At 36.5% G+C, this 16893-nt stretch overlaps 1 pseudogene; it reads right to left on the bottom strand.

The window, feature by feature from the left end:
* Positions 1-2323: 2323 nt before the first annotated feature.
* Positions 2324-2440, bottom strand: LOC132144349 (5S ribosomal RNA; annotated as a pseudogene).
* Positions 2441-16893: the final 14453 nt, after the last annotated feature.

Here is a 16893-nt window from a genome sequence, read left to right as displayed (position 1 = left end):
TGCATTAATATTTGCTGATGTACATTAAAAACAAACATTTTAGTGCAGCATTTTTTGTGGAAAAAATAGGCACTAATGTATGTAATTTTTTATTACATTGATAGTAATTATTAATAATGATATTGTATCAGTGTAAATAAGTTGTTATTATTATGTATCATTTTATATATATATATATATATATATATATATATATATATATAATTCATTTATTTTGTTTGTGTTTTTTTTATGTGATAAATGATCTGTTTTTTGTTAGATTCACTCACCAGAATCCTATGTGAATTATAGCAGCTACAAATGCACAAAGCAAGGCTTTGTAAATCCCAGGCACATATTTCTGTTGCACTTCTTATACGGTGGCATCTAATTTGTTTTAATGCATCCACACAACTGATGCAAATGCACTTATAGTCGTATAAGCATGTCACATGCCTGGAGCAAAATGAAGATGGACACTTAAACTGCAGGCCATAGATTATGAGCTGTGTTCAGCTTCACATTTATTCGCTGCACTTGTCTACATCCATAATGCAGTTTTGTATGTTAATGTCACCGAAACAGTCACAGGTTCTAATATGAGGTGCAGAGAGTGAGTGTGAGAGAAAGGAAATACTTCCCTCATGGATCTTCACAGCATGACAGACTGTCCTGCTTAAACAAAGGATGTGGATGATTAGTCCGAATGCAAACCGGAATTGGAAAGCAATCAAAAGTTTTCCGGCGAGGTGTCATGCAGGCCTTGTTGATTGTCATCAACATTTCAGATGACGCACCTCTATTTTCTTTCTCCTTCCAAAAATACTCTGGTGCTGCTCCTCGCCACAGTATTACATACAATATATGAGAAAATCAGAAATAATTATGCACATTTTTCATGCACTGTGAAGACCCATAAACAAAATCGCTTTAATATCTCAATTTTTCTTCTTGACTGTAATAAGATTAAAGAGAGAGACAAACTGAGTCTTAAAGGAATAGTTCACCCAAAAATGTAAATTTGCTGAAATTTTACTCACCCTCAGTCCATTCAAGATGAGGGTGAGTTTGTTTCTTCCTGGGAACAGTTTTGGAGAAATGTAGCATCCCATCACTTGCACACCAGTGTGCAGTAAATGGGTGCAGTCAGAATGAGAGTCCAAAAAGCTGATAAAAACAACAACAAAAAATAAAAATAAAACAAAAAATGCATCACAATAATCCACAAGTAATCCACACCACTCCAGTCCATCACTTAACAGTTTGAAAAAAGAAAAGATATTATGCATATTTGTGAGAATCAAATCCAACGTTAAGACATTTTTAGCTACAGACCAGTGTTTCTGGCTCTATCCATAATATCATTTTCTTCTTTCTATATATATATATATATATATATATATATACACTTTTTTTGGCTGGTAAAAAAGGGGTGACTTTGATGATGAAGTGAAATCAAGAATGTAATAAGAACATATTTTCAAAGATATATTTTTAAAGCTATTTGTATTTTCACACTCCTTCCTCTGTCTCACACTGGGATAACAGAGAGTGGAAACACATGGGTGAATAAGATGAAGGATGATCAAAGATAAACCCAGACATGCTCTCAGCTGAATGAAAAATGTATTTGTTACCTCTTAAATTCACATCAAATTTCTTTTGTTGCCAGTTCTCCACACGTTCAGCCTATCACTGAAAAACCATGCTAGAATAGTGGCAATAGGAAATGATACAGGTATAAAAACCTTTATATGGACCTGCCTCACCGTCCACTCAGTCAATGACCTAACTGACAGTTTATTTATTTTGTATTAAAGTAACTTCTAATGTTTCAAGGCACCACAATGTCACATCTAGTGATCTAAAACAAAAGTGAGCTTTAGACACACAAGTAATTTTTTTTAAACAAGTAATTTGGTCGATTTAGCAGTCATAATATATATATATATATATATATATATATATATATATATATATATATATATATATATGGATGATGCGACGGCAGCCATATTGCGCCAGAACGCCCACCACACACCAGCTTACTGGTGGAGAGGAGACAGAGTGATGAAGCCAATCATTGGATATGGGGATTGTTAGGAGGCCATGATGGTCCGAGGCCAATGGGCGAATTTAGCCAGGATGCCGAGGTCACACCTCTACTCTTTTCGAAAGACATCCTGGGATTTTTTAATGACCACAGAGAGTCAAGACCTCGGTTTAACGTCTCATCCGAAGGACGGTGCTTGTTGACAGTGTAGTGTCCCCATCACTACACTGGGGCGCTAGGACCCACACAGACCACAGGGTGAGCACCCACTGCTGGCCTCACTAGCACCTCTTCCAGCAGCAACCTAGTTTTCTCAGGAGGTCTCCCATCCAGGTACTGACCAGGCTCAACCCTGCTTAGCTTCAGTGGGAAACTGGTCTTGGGCTCCAGGGTGATATGGCTGCTGACAGTAATAGTAATATTAAGTAATATTATTAGCAATATGATTGCATAGAAGTGCATGGAGGTCATTAACTGAACCGTTTGTGTCCTATTAAAGACAAAGGATTTGGAATGTTTTGACATAAAAAAAAAAAAAATAATAATAATAATAATGATAATAATAATGGACTTCACCCCCTCTGTTTATCAGGGACAAGTGAGCAACCTTGAGGAGCGAAGAATTTCCCACATCTTTCAGAGCTGTACTGGGCTGCAATCCTCCTTCAGGCTAGTTCTTTGATGTGAGCCAAGGAGACCAATTCCAATTGATTCTCTCAAGAATCCTGTTTACCTAGACATGGTTCAGAGCCCTCTGTGACAGTAACCGGAAACAAACCTGCCCGCGCACACATCTACATCCAGAAAAACTCATAAGCATGCATGGAAATGGAACACTGAAGCTGAAAAGCCCTGAAATGTGATCAGAGCTCGATCCAAACCCTGCTGATCTGCTCTTCCACAATCATCTATTCTCTTTGAGTCCACCCCTGGTCTCCATTCCTCCCTTGTCTTTCTTCTCAGCGCCCCTGTCCTACTTCTCTATCATCTTTAATGATCTCCCTCTACATCTTGTCAGCCAATCCCCGTGATGCTTTGCTACCGGCTCGGCTGCTGCTCTTTATGCTCCGATGTTTGTTCTCTCCTTTGACTGTCAGCATCCCGGAGCTTCTCCTATGTTCCTCGTGATGCGTCTCCCCTCTGAGTTGTCTTTTTGACATGTCCTCCCAACGTACGTTTATTTCCTCACTGTTATTCTGTCCTGCCACAGAAAGCAGCTGTATTTTGGTGCAGTCAAATGGATGCAAGCTGCTTGGATTGAGATATTCTCTACCCACAGTGACAATGAGAAGAAGGTTTATCGTGGGCAAGATGCTGCTTGTTTCCTGTATCTTTAAGGGAAATTCGCCTTGCTAGTTTCCCACTCATTTAGTCTTTTCTCTCTGCATTTCTCATTATTTCTCGCTCTGGTTTCTCGAGAATGTCTCCCACAACCCATCTGTTCCTCTAGTCCTATAAGTCATTCATACTGGCAGAGACGAGCCCACACAGCCACAAGTCATCCATCCAAAGTGTCTGTGATTCAGCTGTTGAAGTATTGTCATTTGGAGCCACGGTTTAGTCATATTGGACAGAATTTTTCAAATCCGTCACATGTAAATTTCCTGTGTATGTCCCCAGAGGAAATTTTTATTGCTCTTTCATAGCTCTTGGACATAATGGAGCTCCGTTATAAGTGTTGTTTTTAACCCTATAAAGCCTACTGTATCATTTTTGATACGCTAATTTCTTCTAAATTATCAAAATAATCAAAACTTTGTTAAAAAATCACCCACATGAGTTCTGTTATCTGTGCTTTTCTGGACAGTTTATACTTTTTTGAAATTGCAAAAATTGTCAAATTTAAGGTCATTTAAGGTTTTATTTATTTATTTTTTTATAAACGTAAGGATAACTTCTGTATGACTTCTACAATGGTGGACTGAAGCAATTTAGGTTCACTTGATTATCCACACATTATTATTTTTTATTTATTTATTTATCTCCCGGTAATCATTGTACTGCATTGCATTATATATATATATATATATATATATATATATATATATATATATATATATATATATATATATATATATATATATATATATATATATATATATATATATATATATATATATATATATATATATATATATATATATATATATATATATATATATATTATAAATTACAGAGCTTTGACCATAAAACAAATAAAAAAATATTTTATTTCTGCCCATAAAAATATCAAATTGTTTTTTTTTTCTCTCTCTCTGCTCAGTTTAGAATGAACCACATATCATACTATATGAGCCATAAGCCAGTTATATCTACTAATATCAACTTTAAACACATACACAGACTGTATTTATTTATTTGTTTTTTTGTTTGTTTGTTAGTTCTATTGGTCATTGATATGTAATTTTACATTGTATTTAAATTGTAAAAAAAAAAAAAAAATTGTGTCACAAAATAAATGAGTGGAACATACTTTTCTAAAGGTTTTTAAAAGTTGAACTTTACACAGTGCAAAAAAAAAAAAAGCACAGTTAAATAAATAAATGAATAAATGAAAAACAACATAATTGCTTAATTAAAATAAAATAAAATAAAATAAAATAAAATAAAATATAGTAAAATAAAATAAAATAAAATAAAATAAAATAAAATAAATTAACACTGGTACTTTAGGCAACTTTAGTAAAGTTTGCACAAACCTTGATTTTGATAAGACATAATTGAGGTGAGTAAAAACTCTTGCAAACACTTTTTGGTGTCTTGACAAATGTGAGCACACTTTGCTGACATCTCCTCCAAAACAAAGGGTATATTTTTCTTTAGAGAGAAATCTGAGAAGAGGGAGCGAAAGCCTCAGTTTGTCCTCTATTTCATCTCATTACTGTCTAGGGGTAATCTGAATAGATGTCATTTGAGATTTTTCTTTATTAAGGGGCATTTCAATGGTACGCCTGGTACCAGGCCATGACAAGCACCTTAATCAGGTGTGTGCTTTATTCAGGTCAAGGAAAATGTGGAGATGGGGCACTCAGGCTGTAAACAGGAGCTTCTCTGCAGGGCTTCATGAGCAATGCCTTTGATTTTGTCCTTTGATCCATTTATAAGAGCTCATGGTATCTCATGAATACAGCACGGCCAGGGGACAGAGGCCGTCTGGAATACATAACCACTTAACGACTCACCTTCTCTTTGGCTGATAAACACTCACTGTCTTACTAGCAAACACACACGCAAACGCACGCGTGTCTCTGTCCCTCAGAGTCATTCAGGGTCTCACCGTTCACATTTACACAAATACAAATATCTGCATTTTTGTTGGAAAGCTGACCCTGGCTAACAAAAATAAGTTCTGGGAACATTTACTTTAGTTATACTTTATATGTTTTGTTGAATATAAGTAACTACATGTGAACTAACTCTCTCTAGAGTGTTAGTAGACTTAGGTTAGGGTTAGTATAACAAGTTGACATGTACTTGTAAAGTTACTTATAGTCAGCTGAATGTGTGTAAAGTGTAAGCAGATTTTAAACAGACAGTCTACTAATAACTGAATGACTTTCATACTATTTTTATTTTATTTTTTGTCTCTGAAAGTCAGTGGCTACTGGAAAATGTTAGATGGCCTATCTTTAAGGGAATGTTTTATCTTATCATTTTGCAAACGTTAAATGTGAAAGTTTCCTTTGAATGTTCTCTGAAAAATCTGAAACCACATTCTATGAATATTGTTCCAGTTAAGTGAAAAATAAAACAAACAAACAGATAGATAGGTAGATAGATAGATAGATAGATAGATAGATAGATAGATAGATAGATAGATAGATAGATAGATAGATAGATAGATAGATAGATAGATAGATAGATAGATAGATAGATAGATAGATAGATCTGAATTTTCTCCGAACAGTATAAAAAGTGTTATTTATTTTTTTATTTTTATTTTTTCTGGTTACTTCCGGGAAGTTAGTTTTCAAAGTTCTCTGAACCACCTGGACACCTCTACTTTGAAGGTATATTGAGTAAAACAGCTTCATGTTTAATAAAGCATATGCAAAATGCATAAACCGGAAACAGCGATACACGTTTATTAGAAAACAGAAGTCTGTTGTTCATAAACCCTATTAAACTGTTTAAAAAAAAAAAAAAAAACATTCCATCAACGGTGTACAGAACATTTTGAGAACATTACTGAAGACCAGATAAATTTTAAATGAACATTCTATTAATGATACTAGAAGACTGTTATGTCTCTGACAGATTCTGAGTATAGAAACAACGTATGAGCAAATCGACCAGTCAGTTTGTCTATCTAGCGATCTTCTCCACCAACTCTACGATGCTGCTGACTCTCGTAACGTCACTCACTCGCACAGTTCCCCCTCAACCACAGTCTCCAGGGTCGACTCAATAATGAATTACATCTCTCTCCACGCTGAGCACAGGAAAGCAAATGTATCTCATTACCCTTCCACCTGTGATCTCTGCCATGCTGCTGAGTTGGGTTTTGTTAGAAGAAAAGAAAGACACAGAGAGAAAAGAGGGCACAGAAAGTGGAAAGAAGCCAGTACATGGTGTAAGTCTGAAGAATAATTTACAACCCCAGCTGTTGAGGTAAAGCCACCCTGAAAGACATTGTTGTGCCTTTTGAAAGATGAGACGCAACAGTCTGAGAAAGTTGTTCTCCAAACTGTCAAAGCGGCTACTTTTCAATTTTTCTGAATAGGGGGCTCATGATCAAAATACATGGGAGTGGCTTGAGCGATCTGTTTTCCTCTTTCAATTTTGCAGGCGGGGGTGACACCAATAGCCCTCTTCACCAGAAAATCACCTTAGAGATGTTTTCAGCAAGTTTCTCTCTGAAAAACTGAGAGCACAGCATTGCACTTTCTTTTCATTGTTCTCAGGAAGAAATTAGTAAAAAAAAAAAAAAAAAAAAAACCTATGCATGATTTCAGAGCCAGAACTTTATTACTGAACCTTTAAGCATTTAATCTCTGTGGAGATTTTTGTGTTGAACTCTCTGTACCCTCACAGCATTTCAAGTTCAAGAACCCAAGAGTCAAAATGTGCTATATTAATCTTTTTAGCATACATTATTCTTTGGAGTTGAAAGAGTTCAATTTATAAATTTATAAATCCTATACTATCTGACCACAAACTTCTATGGTTTCTAAAGGATCAGCATGATGAAGTAAAAAAAAAAGAATAATAATAAAAATAAAAAAAGTTTTTATTTTTTTTTATATATAAATAAATAAAAGATTTTATGATTTTTATAAAGTAAATGAAATAATAACTGTTAACGTTAATAACTATTAATGTAGCATATATATATTTATAAATTAACCTTTCAAATGGTTGTCAAAAGCAAAAATGGTACAAAATGCATCATATTTTAAGAGAAAGAGTGACATGCTCATGCAAAAAATTGAGTTTTTGGAGTCAGCACACTAAAATTAGTAAGAAACAAGTATTGGATCTCATTCAGCAAATATAATGCATGGATGGTGTTATCTAACAAGCCAAGTCTGAGAACGACAAATGAATGGGTGATGCAAATATTGCTGTAGACTGTAAGCCTAAACTAACCCTAAAGACTGACTGTTTGAAATGAATGTTGTTTCTGACACCTAAGACAAACACATCCACACACTCTGCACTCTGCATGGAGCTCAGTACAGGATTAATCAGATGCTGCTGTATTCATGCACCCGGGAGCTTCATTACCATCTCGGTGTCAATCCCTGTGCTTTGGTTCACTGATCCAAAGGCCTCTAGTGCTGCTGCTATGTAAGACCACTTTGGTACACTTCAAAATAAAAATACTCATTTTATACAAGTCTTGTGGCGGATGAGCTATAAATACAATAAAATGCAATAGTGAAGTCATTATGCAGGATTTAAATAGGGATTACAGTTTATCTGAATCAAAGTCATCAACCGTGAAATCCTAATTTTCGAACCTCCTTGTCCCCACAGCACAGAATATATTAAATGTTCCTCTCAGGAAAACATATTGTAATCAAAGGTTTACTGTGAATGTGGGTGAGATTCGAGACTTTAATTAGATTTCACTGTGGTTGAGAAACTCATTGGCAGAAATGATGACATTTATAAATGCATTTTGTCCCCCTCATTTCTTAAATACGCTTCAAATTATGATATAATATCTGGTATAATGATTATAAGAGACACAGTGTATATTACTTGTATGTTTGTATGTATGTATGTGTGTAATAGTAATATACACAATGTGTCTCATTATTATATGTATGTATTTATTTATTTAGCCTGTATTTTGATATGGGTTTTGTAGGGAAATTGATGATCATTGTTTGACACATTAACATTAAAATGTCTTTTAACCTTCTACTCAAACTGTAGAATTGTGTAAATAAATTGTATTAATTAATTAGACAGTTTGTAATTATAATATGATGATTTGTTTATGAATAAAATAAAATAAAATAAAATAAAATAAAATAATTTGTACTTTGAGTATTCTATTGTAAATAATACACTTAGACATAATAAAGATTGTACTGAATAATCAAAATTCAGTTATTTATTCATTGTTGATGAGTTAGTGTACTAAGAAAGATGTTTTTGAAAATATTATTTGGTTTGCAAGTGCACCGAATAACTTTATTCTTATTGCTTGATGTTTCTTCAAATTTCATCATAATGATCTTGACAAAATTGGAGGCAGTGGAGAGAGAGAGAGAGAGAGAGAGAGAGAGAGAGATTGTTTTGGGATTGTTATTACACATCATCTCATCAGATTCTCCATTTGTATGTGTTACTTTGTAATGTGTGTGTGTGTGTGTGTGTGTGTGTGTGTGTGTGTGTGTGTGTGTGTGTGTGTGTATGCACGTCTGAGTTTTAGTGTGTGCATATGTACTAGACAGGTTGAATGAATTGTGTCTATAGCAGAACCGAGGGTTGAAACCTCAAAATGAAACACATTTAGTTTGACTCACAAAATTCATCATCTGTTCAATGAAAAAAAAGAAAGTCAGACCACTTACTATACCATACAATAGGAAAATAATATGTGTCAGCGCAAATGTTTCAGGAACAGTTGCAAATCTGAAAATTAATAATGTCATTAGTTGAATATACAACTTCGAAACACTTTAAGGTCTTGATATAGTGCAAGTCTCTCAGAGAAAGGCTAATTAAGGTGATGATCAACTGCTCAAGCCCTCAGGTTGGAAAACCATAAAAGTTTATTTCACAGTAAAAAAAAAAAATTACTTTGAAATGTCCATATTTTGGAGAGTCATAAATGTATCAGGGCACACAAAAATTGTGTTTGTGGTAAGCTCAAATATGCAGTATGTGACAGATATTTCCATACCCGATTAAACCAGAAGACATCACTACAGGAATATGAATATTCATATGGTATCACTTAAAAATTTTTTTTATATATATATATATATATTATGTATAAATATATAAAAAACAACCATGAAAATATCAAAGGGCTCTAGGTGCTTTTAATTTTCGTGGAGGTAGGCCTGGCAATAAAGTGTGGCTTGTGATGATAAGACGAAACTGCTTGGCCACATCAATCCAGTTAGGAAAAAGCTATTGGGAAGTTTTAAATATTTCATTTTCCTCCACAAGAATGGCTTGTGCTTTCGGGTCTGGAGCATGCAAAGCCATTTCCTGCTCTGAAAGGATCACTATAGTCATTGATGGGTTTGTGTGTCTCGATACATGTGAGCTGGGGAAGTGGCAAGGTTGGGCTTAGAAACAGCTTACAGCTTTTACAGAAATGCTGTAATTCAGGTTCTCAAACTGTTTGTGCTTGAATCCTCGACTTGAATAAGTTTGGATGGAGTAACGGGGATAAGCCTTACACATGCTGGATCATTGTTGCCTGTTTCTCCATGCCTCCAAACATTTAATTCTAATTGACCATAAATAACCAGCTTTCAAGGTATTCCTCTTTGTTTCTATGATTCGTGCTTGTGTGGAGTAAACAGAGGCATGTAATGCATGGCAGAGTGTAGTCTAGTCCTTGAGAACTGTGACAATATTTCTAAAAATAAAGCTTGTGTGTAATGAATGAACTGCATCACGTTTGCAATCTCATTCATGTACAGTATAACACATATATTGTCCTTGAATTTACCATGCATAAACACTAAAAGTTATTTAATCTTAATTGTGCCTAAAAATAAATAAATAAATAAAATCCCTCTTAAAATTAAAATTACGTTGTTTTGATTCTAACCAAGATAAAAAAGCTTGTGTGTTTACTTATTCTGCTCCAAAAACATATTCAGTTTGTTTAATTAAAAACAGTACCTTGTGATTAACATTTTGAACCACAAGAGTCTTGCAAAGAAATGAATGAATGAATGAACTAATGAATGAATCAATCAATAAAATAAATCAGTGAACCAATAAATACAAACACATATATATATATATATATATATATATATATATATATATATATATATACATATATATATATATATATATATCCCTCCTGTGGGCTAACCACCTGCAGGAGGGAGCGTAAGGGGCCGGTGCATAATGGATCGGGCGACAGTCGAAGGCGAGACCCCCGACGACCCGATCTCTGGACACGGAATCTGGCTTTAGGGACGTGGAATGTCACCTCGTTGGCGGGGAAGGAGCCTGAGCTTGTGCGGGAGGTCGAGAGGTACCGACTAGAGATAGTCGGGCTCACCTCCACGCACAGCTTGGGCTCTGGAACCACACTTCTTGAGAGAGGCTGGACTCTCTACCATTCTGGAGTTGCCCATGGTGAGAGGCGGAGGGCTGGAGTGGGTTTGCTTATAGCCCCCCAGCTCAGCCGCTATGTGTTGGAGTTCACCCCGGTGAACGAGAGGGTCGCTTCCCTGCGCCTTCGAGTCGGGGATAGGTCTCTCACTGTCGTTTGTGCCTACGGGCCAAACGGCAGTGCGGACTACCCGGCCCTCTTGCAGTCTCTGGGAGGGGTGCTGGAAAGTGCACTGACTGGAGACTCCGTCGTTCTACAGTGTGGTTTTCATCCCAGTCGTGGAACACTGGACCAGCTCTATACCCTTTCCAGGGTGCTGTAGGGTTCATGGGAGTTTGCCCAACCAGTCCACATGTGTTTTGTGGATTTGGAGAAGACATTTGACCGTGTTCCTCGCGACATCCTGTGGAAGGTGCTCTGGGAGTATGGGGTATCGTGATGGCCTCCTCAGACCAGGACCTTCAGCGTGCACTGGGACGGTTTGCAGCCGAGTGTGAAGCGGCTGGGATGAGAATCAGCACCTCCAAGTCCGAAGCCATGGTTCTCAGTCGGAAAAGGGTGGATTGCCCACTTCAGGTTGGTGGAGAGTTCCTGCCTCAAGTGGAGGAGTTCAGGTATCTTGGGGTCTTGATCACGAGTGAGGGAACGATGGAACGTGAGATTGACAGACGGATTGGTGCAGCTTCTGCAGTAATGCGGTCGCCGTACCGGTCTGTCGTGGTGAAGAAGGAGCTGAGCTGTAAGGCAAAGCTCTCGATTTACCGGTCAATCTACGTTCCTACTCTCACCTATGGTCATGAGCTGTGGGTCATGACCGAAAGGACAAGATCCTGGATACAGGTGGCCGAAATGAGCTTTCTCCGTCGGGTGGCTGGGCGCTACCTTAGAGATAGGGTGAGAAGCTCGGTCACTGGGGAGGAGCTCAGAGTAGAGCCGCTGCTCCTCCACATCGAGAGGAGCCAGCTGAGGTGGCTCGGGCATCTATTTCGAATGCCTCCTGGACGCCTTCCCAGGAAGGTGTTCCAGGCACGTCTCACAGGGAGGAGGCCCCGGGGAAGACCTAGGACACGCTGGAGGGACTATGTCTCCCGGCTGGCCTGGGAACGCCTCGGGGTCCCCCCGGAAGAGCTGGAAGAAGTGGCTAGGCAGAGGGAAGTCTGGGCATCTCTGCTTAGACTGTTGCCCCCGCGACCCGGCCCCGGATAAGCGGAAGATGATGGATGGATGGATGGATGGATGGGTGGATGGATAGATATATATATATGATTGATTGATAGATTTTGTTTTGACGAATTAATGAATATAAATTTTTTTTATTTTTTTCAGTTTTCAATTTTTCAGTTTTAGGCTATGCATTTGAAACATTGTTCCCCTTTTCTCCCCCTTTTTTCTGAACGAATTCATAAATCAAAAATAAAATAAATAAATAAATAAATAAATAAATTCTCTCAACGGTTATCTTCACCAAAGGAAAGAAGTGACAAAAACTTCAATGCACATCAAAACAGCTTATCACACCAAGCTTAACTTTTTTTTATGGTCACACAAAAGGTGATAATGATGAGGGCTGATAGCACCTCGTCAGATGTGTTTTGGCTGGCATGCTATTAATGCGAGCTCTCGCTTAATTAGTCATTAATCAAGTCACACCATCTACCCTTAATTCAGAAGCCTGTGTGCTTCCTCTCTACAATGAATCACCTCCCCTCTGTGATTGGTCACACAGCGGGAGCTTTAATAAACGACAATTAGATTAAGTTTTTGTTGTTGTTGTTGTTGTTGTTTATTTATTTATTTTTGCCTCAAAAGGCCTGCAAAATGATTTTCTGCCAGCCAAGTATGAGGGCTCTTATATTTAAGTGTACACAGAGTTGTCTCTGAGGAAACACATGTGCTGTTTATCATCATGGTATGTCACATACTTGGCTCTTGAGACATCCACAAGCCACGTGCTACGGTCTAGTACACAAACTCCAATTCATGTATACACACACACACCTCACACACACTGTATACATACCGAGTTGATGCATGTCAGCTTTTTATGGTGCATGTCAGATACTAATCTATACTTGCTAGGTATACATATATACATACATATAAATACCTGGCTCACTCAGCGCCATGCTGTCACCCCTGTCTTCCCCCCTTCAGCAAATACAACCCTGGTGACTCAATGTGGTAGTTTCATTGACAGTTTTCCCCCCAAACATATCAGTCAACTTACACTGTGACCAACAACCTAGCCACAGCTTGCCACTTAAATGTACTTAAAAATATATGCATATATACTCTACCACTTACTGGCTTATAGTTAAAAATATTTTCTTAAAAAAAGTGTATATATATATATATATATATATATATATATATATATATATATATATATATATATATATAATTGAAAACATCTAGTTGCCAAGGCACAGTTTATTTATTTATTTTTTTATTTATTTTTTTCAACTGCTTACACACAACTTCTTTACTGGTCACACAATTTCTGAAACCTGACACTCAAACACCAGAACCACACACCAAAACGAATTATTGGTCTTTGACTAATAATAATAATAATAATAATAATAATAATAATAATAATAAATAAATAAATAAATAAATAAACCTACTAAATGAAATGAAACAAATAGTAATATTACACAAATAAAATGCAAGTAAATGCAAAATGCAGTTTTTAAATGACAGTCATGGTGGTGGTAGTGTGATTCAGGATCTGGACGACTTGCCATAATTGATGGAACCATGAATTCTGTACTCTATCAGAAAATCCTGAAGTAGAAAGTCTGATCTCAATCACACCAGCTAGTCCACCTCAGAATGAAAATTGAAAATTTGGAGTGTCCGAATCAAAGTCCTCTCTTAAATTCGACTGAGATGCTGTAGCATGACCTTAAATAGTTCATTCATGCTCGAAAACCCCCAGATGAGGCTGAATTAAAACAATTCTGCAAAGAAGAGTGGGACAAAATTCCTTCACATCAATGGGAAAGACTCATTGCCAGTTATCAAACGCTTGATTGCTGTTGTTGCTGCCAAGGGTGGCATAACCAGTTATTAGATTTAGGGGGCAATTACTTTTTCACGCAGTGCCAGGTAGGTTTGGGCAGTTTTTTCCCTTAATACATGAATTCATTATTTTAAAAAAATTAAATGAAGGGGGCACAACATTTTAAAAGCACAGCATTAATGAATAAAATCTTCTTGTATTTCTGCTTATTCAGTTTCTTCTGTTTTAACATATTTTAATTATTATTTATACAAATATATATATATATATATATATATATATATATATATATATATATATATATTATTTCAGCTAGTTGTCAATGCAACACGTGTCATATCATTTAGTCATGTACTTGATGTGCCAACATACAGTACATACTGTGCTAAAAAAAAAAAAAAACCTTAAATAAAATGTTAATTTTACAAAAATAATATTAATATAAAAAGACTAAACACAAAACTACTATAACTGAAAAACAAGAAACTATGTCAAAAATACTACTCCAAACTTTCATAGAGTCTCAGTTATGCTAAACTAACAGTGATCCAGAATATGGAGGAAAAAAGTGATTTTTAATGTCAAGACGCATTGCCAATCCCTCATACTGTGACAACTTTTCATAAGTCAGTCACTTCCCAGTCGGTGTGTGAATGTTTCATTTATTTATTTATTTAATTATTTTTTTTTTTATGTTTAATAAACTGTAAAGCTCTAAAACAGGTTGTGAACTGCTTGTTGACTTAAAACTTCATGTTGTCAAACCAGGGAAGATAAGGTAAACTTGCATGGCACATTGTTGAAGGACATTCTTATGTAAGTCCTCAATCTGCTGTGATGAATCACATCTTGCATGGCTTGCCTTCAAATGTCAGTTTAAACTCTGGTGACAATCACACACTCGACGGAAGCACTGAGCAAAGGTATACTGAGCAAATACAGCTATTAAAGGAACAAGTACCAACTATTTCTGCATACTTTCCTCAGGCAGACATTTAGTTCCCAAATATATACAGTATTGTTAGCCATTTTTTACACACTACCCTGCATAGTCCAAAGTGCATATCATAAATACGGGTCAGCGAGGTTTATGTTTTGGCTTATAAAGATTAATCACAAAATGCAATTTAACAAGATTCTCTGCATGAATGCATTTTATTTTTTGTTTTATGGCAAGGCCTCGAGTTTCACAGCATGAGAGCAAAGCAGATATATGATCTTAATAAAACAGCCATCCCCTTTGCCAGTTAATTAGTCATGATCTTTTGACTGTGGCCCTTTATTGATATTTGATACCATTTGACTTTTTCACGCTGCTGCTGGACCTGAAATATATTATGTTTACTGTCACTGAAACAAGTTCTGAAAGTTCTCGCATGATTCGTTAGATAAATCGGTGCGTTTGTTTGCTAAGTGCTAGGGCAAACAGCGGTAATTAGTGGCAAAGATGATCAGGTCAAAGGATCCTCTGTGTTCTTGTGGAATGATGGATTAGACGCTGTTTGCTGTTGCTTACATTTCCAGCTCAGTGACTTATGAACATATAGCCGCCATGATTTCCTCCAGAGAGCTTTTTTTCTCTATCTGTGTTTAGAGACCTGTTTTTAATGTTTTTTTTTTTCCCTCTGAAGTGGCTCTTGAAGCAAACTGTACCTTGACCTTTAATATACTGTATGAATGTATAGGAATAAACTCAAATATTGGTGTGGTGTATTTTTAATTATTATTATTGTTATTATTATTGACAACTGTGTGTGATATTCTGAAGTTTCTCCACCTCAGTGGAGGTGGAAACTTAATGGTTAATGTCTGAGTTTTCATGCATAAAACTCTGCATCTTAAAAGTGTGTGCTCACAGAGAGTCAAATCTGTCAGCCAAAGTCCATTTCACAATGTTAAGATCTATCTGAAAAATAAGGCACCGCTGAACCATCTGCTATAGTATAATGTCAAATTAGTGTAGAAATATGCCTTTAGCTCAGACGGAACTAACTTCCAAAGCTAACCAGCCAAATCTTGACCGCCTGAATATTAAAAGAGGAAAGAGCAAAATTCAAATCAATAATACTGGCCTTTAACTTTTTTTTTCTTCACTTAAAAAAAAAAAAAATTGTGAATGACTCTCAGTCCATCTTATTTGGACATATGAACGATGTGCCCTTTCCGCACCAGAGCCTTCTCTGTCTTAAACATCCCAAACAGATGGGATACTCTGACAACAACACACCGATAGAGCAGCTGTGAGATGATGTACACAAGCAAATAATGAATAATCAGAAGCTGAGCTCCAAGTGCCTCACATTAATAGCAAGGTGTTCTAATTAGTTTCCCACAAATGCTCTGGTTCAACCTCTGAGCAACAATTCTGATGAATGTGACTCCCAAAAGAACCACTGACAATGATCGGTAAACGAAAATCATTGGAAATTGTGAAGTAGTTTGCTTTTACATCACATTGACTCATTTGGCTTCTGCTTCAATCTAACACGACTTCACTGCATTCAAGGTAAACAGTGGTTATAATGTATGCGTTCCAGAGGAATCAAACCTGTGACCTTAGTGTAATTCTGTGAAACATTAAATACAAACATTACATTTTCCAATGTTTCCTTCAATAAACATTTGATTTGACTTTTTGTGTTCATCCTCAGACATTCCTGCTTTTATTGACATTCACATGATAAGCAGATTTTATTCAATTGAAATAATACCAATGATGTTTTAGCTGTGTGGCGAACATTCACATGACAAAAGTTAACTTTCCAATTCCCATGCCTGAGTTGCGGTCTCAGAAAACGCTCCTCTGCTTCTTCAGCACGCATTTGATTTCCAGTCAATTCAATCCCTCACAATGTATCAGCAGAGTGTGCAACATATAAAACTTTAGTGCGATAAAAGTTGAGCGCGTCTACAGACGAATCAATACCTGCACAGGAATCCTTCAAGTTATTGGCAGTCGACTGGGCGCTCTCTGATAATATGACTCACTAGCCCTCACTTAAACCCATTCAGGCCCCATTATGTGTGTCCATTTCTCATTACTGGCAGGCGGCAGGCTGGATGAACTTGTGC

This window comes from Carassius carassius, chromosome 7, assembly GCF_963082965.1.
Source record: "Carassius carassius chromosome 7, fCarCar2.1, whole genome shotgun sequence".
Lineage (NCBI taxonomy): Eukaryota > Metazoa > Chordata > Actinopteri > Cypriniformes > Cyprinidae > Carassius > Carassius carassius.
This window is presented reverse-complemented; position numbering and strand designations above follow the sequence as displayed.